Source organism: Lipophrys pholis (assembly GCF_963383615.2).
Source record: "Lipophrys pholis genome assembly, chromosome: 4".
Classification (NCBI taxonomy): Eukaryota; Metazoa; Chordata; class Actinopteri; order Blenniiformes; family Blenniidae; genus Lipophrys; species Lipophrys pholis.
Window position 1 is genome coordinate 5,977,446 of NC_137637.1, and position 12,673 is coordinate 5,990,118.

A 12,673-nucleotide genomic window follows, 5' to 3' on the forward strand; every position below is an offset into this window, starting at 1 on the left:
GCAGACCCTGACCGACATTTGGGTGGCGTTTACACTGCAGAGGGGAGGGTTAAAATGTAGGCGGGGTTTAGAGCTCTGCAGATATGTGACGCTGCAATAGCAATCTCAGCCGGGGCGACAGATCTGGACCTTATAAATCCTCTGTTGTTGTTTACATGCTCCTCTTTGCAGGAGTTGTTTAGTTATTTTATTAAAAGTTTTTTGCGGCCACAGAGCTGCAGCTGCAACTTCCGTGTTAGTTCCGAGAGAGCGAACGCCAGCCGGTCGGTGCTGGTGTCGCACTGCTTGAGGCAGTGTTTGCGGAAGCGATGCCAGGACAGACACCGGGGCTTGGGGCTCGGGGCTCGGGGCTCGGGGCTCGGACCAGCTCCGGTGTCCCAGCGCACTGGCAGATTCCAGAGTCGGGGAACCGGAGCTCTGGGGCGGCATGCAGCGGTTCACACAATGGAGCAACGACCAGCGACACGACGCAACGAGTGGACTCGGGGGAGCATCGATTACGGCCTTAGCGTCTGCTCCAGAGTCCCGGTCTCCGTCCTGCCTCAGGTCTGCGCTTTAGGGACCAACATGAAAGGTGCGCAGCAACAAATTAAAAAAAACCAAAAAAAACAACCAGTGCCAAACTGAATATGTTCACAACAGAGGATTCATACAGCCGACATATTAAAATATTGAGGGTGTGAAGTAAATCACTGACGAATCAGCAAACGACTCCTCAAAACCAGACCCGTTCCATGGAGTACCCCGACGGAGGGGTTGCGGAAAAGCGTCCACCTTTAGAGCGGTATTTTCTGGAAAATCACAAATTCTTGCGGTGGAAACCTGAACCATAACGGACTATACCAGTCCATTTCCGCACTTTTTGTGCGGTGGAAACGCGCCTTTAATGGCTAAAAGATCCAAGCTTTCATTTACGGTACAGTAGTTTGTTTTTAAGTTGCTGATGAACCAAAAGTATGGCTTCATTATAAAGAGTTCTTGAAAAATTATATGGAATGGCAGTCTAAATATGAAGCACAGAAAAGCAAAAGAAAACATAAAGCAAGGACTTTCTTTGCGGATCATAATTCTTAATCAAATTGAACAGTTTCAGTGCATGTTTACTCCATTTTTTTTTTTCACGAAGGAGAGAAACTCCTTATGAGACACATAAAACTTAGGAACCACCGTGTATTTGCATTTGTGTATAACTTTTTCAGTCTAACAGGTCCAACAGGTGGACGACATGCTGTAGGGCAGGGGTCCACAATTAGTTTCCCCCGAGGGTCAACATACAGTATGATCAGCATGCCAAACCACGGGACGGAACAGGTTTTTTGCACGATGTCCGTAAAAGTTGTTTTCATTGCAGATGTTTTATCTGATGTTACCATTATTGTTATTATTATCATTATTCTTCTGAGTAACAGTAGTCAAGGTGGTTGTAGTAATAATTCAAGCCTTGGATTTTCAAAACTTGTGTTGAGGGTCACATAAAAAAAGCACTCTTGAAAAAAAGTAAGTGTAAAACCAACTATTTAATTATTTACACACACACAGAGCCAGAGACAGAAATGCAGGGAGACATTTTCAGTTTGTTACTTTTTAAATACCATAATTGTTGTTTCAGTGCTGCTTTTGTTTCTGTTTTCTCATTTCATCCATTTGTTTTTAATTGTGGTCTTTTGTATCTGAAGTATAAAAAAATGCTATATTAATGAATTTATTACTACTATTGTTGTAATTGTTGTTCTAATACACCCGTTAGATTGCCAAATAAAGAAAAATGAATAAATTCATTCACCAATCAGTGAGAAAAGCGACAGCGATGGAATGAGGAAATCGCTTTGATGTATCCTGTCGTCTCAATCCTGAGGTCAAGATGTTGCATCAGAAAGTCTGTTTCTGGATTCTGTTTCTTTAAGTCAGTGATCAGAGGTGAAGAACACTCCACTAAATCCTTCACTCTTGTCGCAGTATTATCCAACAGTGGCACCTGCTTTAAGGTGCGTTTACACATCACCACGATGAGGTACAAATATAATTTTCCCGTCATTCCTGCCACATTCCTGACATTCTTTATGTGACGTAATGCATCTGAAGATAGTTCTTAAATGAGCGTGACATTCCTGATATCCCTGGAACATCTTATTGGCTGCCAATAAATCTTCCAAGAATATCAAGAATCACCTGTATTCGTGAAGTTTGTAACTGAGTATGTGGATTAGTTGAGATGTGTGTTGACGCGTTATACAGTGTGACAGCATTCGCTCCCTCAGCATCCTCCTCTCTGATGAACTCCATGGAATTTCTTTGAATGCTGAGCAATCTGGAGTGTGTGAACTGTTCAGTAGCTGTTGGTAGAATAACTGAGGTGTGTGGAGTCATATATATCTACCCAGTTGCTGACCTGACTTGTTTTACACCCTGGGCGAACACCCAGCCTCCATGAGACGCACCTGAGACGGTGACTCATTTCCTCTGGTGCGCGGTGCGCTCTGGCCGGCTGGACACATCTCTCACAGTAAAATCCACAACTGAATATAACAAATTCTCCCGAGTCGCCACATTCCTGACAGATTAATGATAGAGAGTGACGATACGCAACAACGCACAGCAGCCCGCTGCAGCAGATCTTTGTGCATATTAGTTTGCGACACCGCAACACAATGATGGTGACGGTGCGTAATGACTCTTGATGATCCGCCACTGCTTCGTACTCCTACTTGTAACTCATGATAAAAGGTGGCGACTGTCCGTGACGACGTGACGCCTCGACCCTGAATCATAGAATTCAGGTGAAAATCGTGATCCGTGGCCAGAAATTGAGATTTGTACCAAACTTGTTGTCGTTCTTTGTAAACGCACCTTTAATAGCTCCTCAACCTTTTTCTTGCTTTTCTCGTCGTGACTTAAAACTTCACCAACCATGTTAATTGTATTTTTTTTTTTTAACTCAGCATCAGAAAAAGGTTTCTTCGCTCGTTTCATGGATCCTTGCCAAAGCTATGATGCTGCTGTTGCTCTCTTGTACCAATGCCTTCATACAGTAGACACGGAGGGCTTGTATCACGTTATGTTTTCTGGGATTTTGAAGGGTAGTTGGCGTTAAAGCTGGCGGCATGCAGAAAGTTGAAGTGATGATCCACTTTGCTGACAGCTCTGGTCTGCGTGCAGATCAAGCATGGGCTGGTAATATAAAACTAAACTAAATACTAAAACTAATTACGTGAGATGCGCTCAGTCCGACTATGGTGTGGGATGAGGTCCAAACAAGTTAGAGCGGCGAATTTTTTCCCCACAAATCGCACTTTATTTCACGTTGATGAGCAGCTCATGGGGCGACGCAGGCCAGACAGTTGTCTTCCACGAGCCGCCTATTGACGACCCCTGCTGTAGTGTGTTGAGACTAAAACAGTGATCATCTTTCAGGCTAAGAAAAACAAAAACAAGCAATAATCTGATTCTAAGAAATAAATATGTGGGGAAAAATTAAGGAAAAACCAGTGTAAACCAAGACGCTGTGTTGGACAGACAGCTGTATCCAGCCAGATGTTGTGAAGTCTGATGCTGAACTTTGCTCAGTGAGTAAGTAAACAGCTGCTGGCGATGTAATGACAGCTTCTAAATGTAGATTACAGTATAATGTTGTAGACAGTTGGCTAATTAGCCAAATCAGCCACAGAAGGCCTAAAATTGATTTAAGATATGTTACAATTCTCTAACATCTTGTGACATGAAATACATATTTTTACCTTTCCCAATGAAAGTCAATCTTTCATTGGGAAAGGTAAAAAGGTAAAATAAGACCTTTTATCATTGAGCAGAAAATCCAGAAAATCAGACCTGATAAAACTATAAAATGAAAAATGTATTAATTAAAGAGATATGCGGAAATGTATCAACAGGAACTCATGTTTTTCATTTGGCATGTACACTATCAGCTGAGCCATGAGGCACAGATCTCAGTTTCTGTTATTATGGATCAACACCCTGATCTATCGTATCTGAAGCGTCTAAAATGAGTTTCCTTTGCAGGGTGGTGGGTTTCAGTCTGTGTCAAATGACTGAGGTGCATGGCTGTGCAGGAGAGGCTGAAAGGTGAGCTGCTGCTCCTCTGCATAGAGGGGAGCCCATGTAACCTGGTTACTTCCTGTTGAAGGTTCACGGCTGACTGGGACAAGAACAAAGGTGAGCTGCTGGAGAGGTTATATCTTCCAGGTGACCTGAGCTCAGCCCAGGGTCTCCCAGACAAGCTGAACGTTGGAGGGGCCAAACATGTTCAGGCTTCTTCATTCTCAATCGTGCCAATACATGGACGCACAGATGGAAGGATAAATGGATGATATAGATTTTCTAGCAACACATGTGATTCCTCTCAAAATGGCTCTAGAAAACTTTGTTGATGGCTGTATGCTTCTTAACTCGAGGATAGACAAAGTGATGACATGTTGTTATTGCTGAGCTTCTGATGCTGGTCTACCTCACCATCCCTCCCCTCCTCCCTCCCTCCCTCCCTCCCTACCGCCCCGCTGACCTCTGATTGCCCCGACTGCATTTCAGACTCCATTCGCTCCTCGCAGCCTCTGGCTTGGTGACTGAAAGTTGAAAAAATAAAGTTACAAATCAGATTGCATACAGAATGAATGTAGAAAACTCACTTCACCAATTATAGCGATGTCTGGCAAGTTGCCAAATCTACTCTGTGCTGAGATTGTATTTATTAAGCAATCATTTTGAGAACTTCAGCACTAAATTGAAATGACTATACTCAGTTATTATGATGGGGGAGACCAGCTCTGCTGACTCACCGACTCTCTGGAAATATGTTGCCCCCATTAGGCTGGAATGCAATTAGAAAACAGTTCTACACTCTGAACTTGTGATGTGCACATTCAACAAAATGAAATAACATATATTTAAATGAAATATTCTATAATCCACATTAATTGAACAAGTGTGTGCTCACGTAAAACAGCTACTGGCCTGAGACTTCAACAAAAGCCAAACAGAAATTGTTGTAGTCTGTATTGTGAATGTAAGTTCTTTTTGTTTACTCAAGATGGCATCTTTCATCAATGTTTACTGACAACTTTTGCAAATGACACTGTCCGGTCTTATAATTTGGAACAGATGACATTAACATAATACCTAAAATTGTGATAAAAGGGAAGGTTTTGGGTTCACACTTTACGCAAGGTTTAAAAATATAAGTCCTTTTCACACAGAGCCAATCTTAGAAAGATCTGAAGCTTTAGTTTAACTGACAAAAAACAAGTCACTATCTCTAACCACTGACTAGTAATGATGGTGTGAAGACGGGGTATTTTGCATCATGGGGATTAATATGAGAACAAATAAACGAATACATTTTCTCACCACGATGCACCCCGATGTTGGTTAATTGCATTTGCGCATCACATATGATCTGTACATTGAGCGCTCTGATTGCATAAAAAAAAGCAGACTCTTGCCGCAAATGGCTCTCTTATGTTGACCAGTTCATAACATTCATTCATTCCCATCATCTCCTTTAAAGGAGACATATCATGCTTTTAAATCCTTCCTTTTTACATATAAATCATACAGTTGTGGTCTATACAACACGAAACTGCAATGCTTGGGTCTGAATTCCTCATTATTAGAGCTCCACAGGCCCCTTTTCTACCCCTTTTCTGATGCGCTTCTGAGAGCAACTCGTTTTGGGGCGGTCTCTTCAAATGCAAATGAGACACTTCATACCCCGCCTCCTCTCCAGGTTGCAGAGGTGATACTCGGTTCAACTCCACCCTGTTCGGCCATCTTTGTAGTTTGATAGAACAGATACAATTATCTAGCGGCGCAGAAACTTTATATTCACACATTATTTACAAAATGTCAACAACAGAAGATTTGTCCATCCAGCCATACATGTTGGAGCCAGAGTCGGACCCGGCGGAGCGAGATGAAAATGACGATGATGCACCTAGAGAACAACGTCTTCATATGGATGTAACGCAATGGTGTGTTACTATATTTACACTAACTTCTCCATCCATGCCCACTACTACAATACTGCCTGTATTACAACGACTATTTAACACAGAAGTGACATTATAATCTAAAACGAGCACACAGCGCTAACATATGAAGACGGTGCAACTGCTAATGCTAACAAAACAATGACAGGGACGTCTTATCATCACACTTTTTAGCGTTATATACAGCTTACCGAAGTGCTCTGTTCGTCGTCTCCATAGATAGAAGGAACTGACCGCTCAATCAGACGAAGTCTTTCGGCAAATCCTTCTTTATACTGGCGGAGGTTGTTGAAGCAGTCGTCCTTAAAGTGCTTCGCGCACACAAAAATGACCTTACCCACAGATGTGGGTACATTTCTGTGAAAAATAAAACTCAACCAGGCACTTCGAAAAGGTTCTGATGCTGGGAGACGGTGTAACGAAGCTTGTGGGTTACTACATCCAACAACCGAACATTTCCACTTATCCTCTCGTAACTTCGGTTGGACTACAAAATCGCAGCGAGAAACAAAAATGGCGGATTGCTCGAAATGTCGATGTCCTAATTTGGCAGTTCCGCTGAGAATACTGTGACGTCATTGTTCAAAAAACGTAATAGAGAATAGAAAAATCGAAACCGATCGCAAAATATGACCAAAACAGAATATAAAGATATCAACGGAGCACCTGAAGAGACAACTTTGAACTTTTCTGTACTTCTAAACACTCTAAATATACAACAAAATGCATTTAAGGGCTAAAAAAGTGGATTTAGCATGATATGTCCCCTTTAAGTGTCACCAAAGCATCAACAGTTGTAGAAACTTGCGTACGCCCACTATGAAGTTGGGGTGAAGGACCTCACATCTCCACACTCTTTTCACTCATTTCAAATGAGTATGGACGGTGAAGCAGCAGCAGCGGCAGCAACAGAAGAAGACGACGCTCAACTTCCGGGTTTTCCGGCGAATCAAGCTTGAAATAAAGAATTACTTTCATGCTTTATTTCCCGATTTTTGTTAAACAAACACATAACAGGAAACAGGAAATGACCCGATTTTCGTTTTTCACTTTTCAATTTCCAGATAAAAAACGGGAGACGAGCAAAATCGGAAAACAAAAATCGAATGGTTTCCAGTTTCCCGTTTTCCAACATCAAAAGGAAAATCGACTGGCCAGAAGGTACACGGTCCCATAGTGTATCGCTCCCTCAGGCCCATACTCTAAATTTCTATCTGAATTCTCAGACTTTCTCTCTACTTTAGTCCTGAGTTCAGACAAAGTCATTATAGGGGGAGACTTTAACATTCATGTAGATGTTGACAATGACAGCCTTAACATTGCATTCAGCTCATTACTGGACACAATTGGAATATCACAGGAGGTGAATGAACCCACTCATTATCTTAATCACACGTCCTCACTTATTGTATTGACATTGATCGATTAATGGTTTTTCCCCACAAACCTCTGTTTTCAGATCACTTCCTGATATCATCTGAGTTTACATTAACTGGTTCAATAGTGCCTGGAAAATAATTCAAATAAAAGAGCTATATATCAGACAATGCTGTAGCCAAATTCAGGGAAGTAATCCGATCAATATTGACTTTAATTCCATCCGTGGATCCAGTGGAAAGCAGCTGTCACACCATTAGCCCCACGAGAGCTCTGTCTGTGTCTGCAGCTCTGAAGACTGGGACCGTCTGGTAAGTCCCAGTTTATGATCCAAAGCACTTTTAAATCACAAGCCAACCGAGCAACAAAAGCAAGGAAATATGTGTTTGTGAAACAATTTCTTGATTTCAAAAATGCTTCTTGGAGATAAATCTAATACCTTTTCATATCCATTGCATCTTTTATTTTTTGTAACAGGATTAAGTGTAGTGGTTAGCACTCTCCTGTCACAATGACTAACCCACAGTTTGATTCCAAACTTGGCTGTTTTTCTGTGTGGGTTTTACATATTCCCCCTGTGTGTCTTTGGCTTTTTGTCCAAGTCACCCAGCTTCTTTCCACATTCCAAAAACATGTGTATTCATCCAGGGTGGACCCTGCCTCTCCCCCAATGTGAGCTGGGGTCAGCTCCAGCCCCCCATGAGTATCAGTTACATAAAGCCATAGAGAAGATGGGTGTACAGATGGATGATGCCAGAGGCTCACAAAACATTGCTGCCGTATAGTACTGCCAAACAAGATGGAAGAAGAGATAACTAATTGTTTTATATCACTATGCCACATAACTACAATCAGGATTTAACCCATATGCAGCAAACTCTGCCCTGTCTATGTGAACACGAAGGTAGATTGAAAAGCCCTGGATGAGAAACCAATTAATATCCAGGTTCTTAGCAATGCTTATGAAGAAATTCCCCCCACTGTGCTCTACTGTTACCATGGCAACAAGAAGTACAGTCACAAGACCAGATTACATGAAAGGGGCTATGATGTCATAGAGCTGCATGTGACACTATAGTAATGTCATTACATCAAAGACATGACATTTGTCTTTCATGTAATGTTACAACAGGGGTAGGCTCTCTCTGAATGTTTCAGTTAATGTTCTTCACAAGTAAGAAATTCTCAAAGCAAAATGCCAATCCTACTTCTTGGTTACATGGTTGGTACTGCCGTCACGCGGCTCATCAATTCTGCCTTTGCGCATTTCAACAAACAGGAAGAAAGAGTAGCTCTGACAAAAGAACAAGAAGCTCCAGCCCCTAGTCCCACTGTACCCCGATATACTGCAGAGGACTCTGGTGCAAAAGAAACCTTTCTCCTTAGAACTGAAGCTGATCCCTCTACAATAGATGACTCCGGTGGATCATCATCAGATGCCTTTGATTCAGAATACATGTTTCCTCTTACAGATGAAGCATCTTCCGCTTCATCAGAAAACTTGAATGCAGAAGACACGTTTCTTCTTGCAGATGAAGCTTCACCCTCTCCATCAAATGACTCTGGTAGAGTTGAAGCTTCTCCATCAGATGACTCTGATAAAGAAAACAATTTTCCTCTGAGAACTGAAGCTTCTCCCTCTCCATCAGAGGACTTTCATGCAGAAGACACGTTTCCTCTTACAGATGAAGCTTCTTCCTCTCCATCAGAGGACTTTCATGCAGAAGACACGTTTCCTCTTACGGATGAAGCTTCTTCCTCTCCATCAGAGGACTTTCATGCAGAAGACACGTTTCTTCTTGCGGATGAAGCTTCTTCCTCTCCATCAGAGGACTTTCATGCAGAAGACACGTTTCTTCTTGCGGATGAAGCTTCTCCCTCTCCATCAGAGGACTTTAATGCAGAAGACACGTTTCTTCTTACGGATGAAGCTTCTTCCTCTCCATCAGAGGACTTTAATGCAGAAGACACGTTTCTTCTTGCGGATGAAGCTTCTCCCTCTCCATCAGACGACTTTAATGCAGAAGACACGTTTCTTCTTACGGATGAAGCTTCTTCCTCTCCATCAGAGGACTTTAATGCAGAAGACATGTTTCTTCTTACAGATGAAGCTTCTCCCTCTCCATCAGAGGACTTACATGCAGAAGACATGTTTCTTCTTACAGATGAAGCTTCTCCCTCTCCATCAGATGACTTACATGCAGAAGACATGTTTCTTTTCACAGATGAAGCTTTACCTTCTCCATCAAATGACTCTGGTGGAGTTGAAGCTTCTCCATCAGCTGACTCTGATAAAGAAAACAATTTTCCTCTTAGAGCTCAAGCATCTCCCTCTCCATCAGAGTACTATGATGCAGAAGACAATATTCCTCAGGGAGCTGAAGCTTCGCCCTATGATACATGGATTCTGCCACATACCGAAACTCAGATCAGCACACAGTCCAGCCAGCAGTTAATATTTGTCTGCAGTTTTGAAAATATGTACAACAACTGTTGGATGAATGCCACACTGCAAGCTTTTCTGAACTTGAAAATTGTCAGAATGAAGCTCCTTCCTCATCTACCACAAGTGTTGACAAAGGTGTCAAGCACTCCTAGATTTACAGACCTGTTTTTAAGAGCCCTCCATGAGCCAGGACGATGTTTTGAGTCATCAGAGCTCATTCCAGTCCTGTTTGAATTGTGCGATGCGATACCGTCACTGGAGCGGTTTCAGAATAATGACCCTCTTGACTTGATAGAACATCTCCTCGACTGGTTGATTATCTCTGATCTTCAGGTTCATCATGTGACAAGCTGCGACGACTGTACTTTCCAAGCAGCTAAATTAAGGAACTTGGGAAAAATTGTCTTCCTCTCAGTGCCTCTTCAACAAGATTCTGTTTCTTCTCTCCTTCACCGCACAATCTATGAAAGCCATGGCCTAGAGCCATGCCGCCAATGCAGAACCCCGGCAGAGACATACAAGTTTTCCAATTGCCCCGATGTTTTAACTCTTTATGTGCCCCGTGAAGAAGACACAACAAAAAACGACATATTGGATGTGACTCCATCCAAATGCATAGAAGTCCTCTTTGCGCCAGATGATAGGCAGATCTACTACCTCTCTTCTGTCATTTGTCGCTCGGGAGATTCCATCAATTCCAGTCACTTTTGGTCATACCTGTTCAAAGAAGAGATGACCATTAACGCTGATGACAGGCATATATCACTGGAAGTAGATCAGTTTCCACATGAGATTCACAGAAATGGTGTCATCTACTTTTACGAAAAGATACGGTCAGAATATTCTAATCCAAAATGTACATAATCTGGGGATGAAGAGAGGGACTGTGGACAATGATATCTGTTTGGGGAAACTGACAAATTTAAGCCTTTAACTGGGCGATGTTTCTGAGAGGGTGTATGTGTTTGTAACCCATATGAGAATATGCATGTGGCAGTAGAGCATGCCACTGTCGGGTTCCCCCCACAGACGCTGCAGTCCTGCATACGTTTCTTCTGCCTGTCACCCCTATCTCTGGGCGGCTACTCCTTTTCGGGCACAGAGGTGAGGCAGCACACTTGATTCTCATCAGGGGCTTAATCACCTCTGCCACAATGTGCTACTAAACCTGTGTATGTCGTCTAAGCTGCAGTACCAGAAGTGTTTAGTGGAGTAGAGTGTGGCGCTCTGGTTAAAGTAAGCCACGCCCTGCGTGCTAGCCGCTATGCTAATTACTACATGATCAATGCCACAGTGTTGTTGTGTAAGCATGTGCTTTTCACACTACATATGATTTATTTTGAGAGAAATATGGCCATTTTATGGTTGAAAGTATTTGTGTTGTTGAAATGTTTTATTTCATTTTGTAATGTGTGTTACTGTGTTAACAACCTGGTAATTTATCATAACTTCTAAGTTGACTAAACTAAAACACCAGAGTACTTATTATTTTTAGAGTAGTGATTAGGGTTTTTTATTTCATTGTTAATTTATTTTCAACGTTTGTAAACAGATGTGTTTGTTCTGTAAAGTTCATTCTCTTTAAAATTGGTTATTCATTCCAATCTATCGTCTCCTCTCACAAACTTAGTAGATGCTAGTGCTCCCCCTACTGGTCCAAACTCTACCGGCGCTACATGTTCATATAGTGTTTAGATTGTTCCAGTGTTTTCACTTTGTTAAAAATGTAAAAAAAATAAATAAAATACAAACATTATTGGAAAAAAAAAAGGTCGTTTCTTACTCACGAATCCAGTGGTGGGGGAATGTGGAAGAATGAAGGTAAATGGCGTGAAAGGGCACATTTCAGTTCAAGGGCAGGCGCCATTATGAGCTTAAGCAGGCATAGCTTCTCAAACAGCAGCCAGTCTCTCTCCAGATGTCCAGGTTCCCTGTGGCCTGTACTTGGAAGCTGGATTGTCTCTTATCGATAAAACTTCAAGGATTCACACTGGGCTTTCCACACTCCGACGCTCGCTCACTTCTCACTGGGATAAATCACCCCGGCAACTTCCGTTGAATGTCTCACCGGCTCCGGAGCAGGATATGTTCTCGATAAGTGGTCAAAGCTCCGCCTCCTGACCAATCAGATCTCTTGGAAAATGACCCACCCATTCTTAAATAATGGTGATTGGTGGCAGGTTCAGCACCAAGCTGCAGTGGAGAGGAGATCTTTTGACATAATAAAATAAATCCTGGTCACTGAGACTTTGAAGGATGTTTTTGTTCTTGACTTGTTCCAAGTCTGTTTATCTGTAGTAATGAGGTTAATGATCACACCTGACAGAACTGCAGAAACATGAATTTAGGGAACGCAGAACTACTCGTGTCGTTGCGGTGAAGAATTAATATTCCAACACAAAACACAAGAGAAACTCAGCCACAAAACAACTGGATGGAAAATCTAACCTAAAAGAAAATCAGTGAGGAAGTTCAGCCTGAAACGTTTCTGCTGTAATAAAGTGAAACTGAGTGATAAATTAATATCGTATAATCTCACGAAGTCACACATTAACAAGTCAGGAATGTTCTGGCTTAGGACGCAGCAGCAGTGTTACTTTTAGATGCTGGATGTGTTTTAATTCTTCATATTCTCAGAGAATAAGTGCTCCTTCAGTCATATGTAAGCTGCACTGCAGGATTTCTGTGTGTGTGATTGGTCAGAGGCTGCAAACTCTGCCCCTTTCACGTGAATGCACACACGTCGGTCTGGGTTGAACCAGTGAGTTGATAACCTGCTTGGTAGTAAAGGTGATCAAGATCACGCACATCTCGATAAGTCAACTCAGGAAACAGAGAGAGATCCTGGATA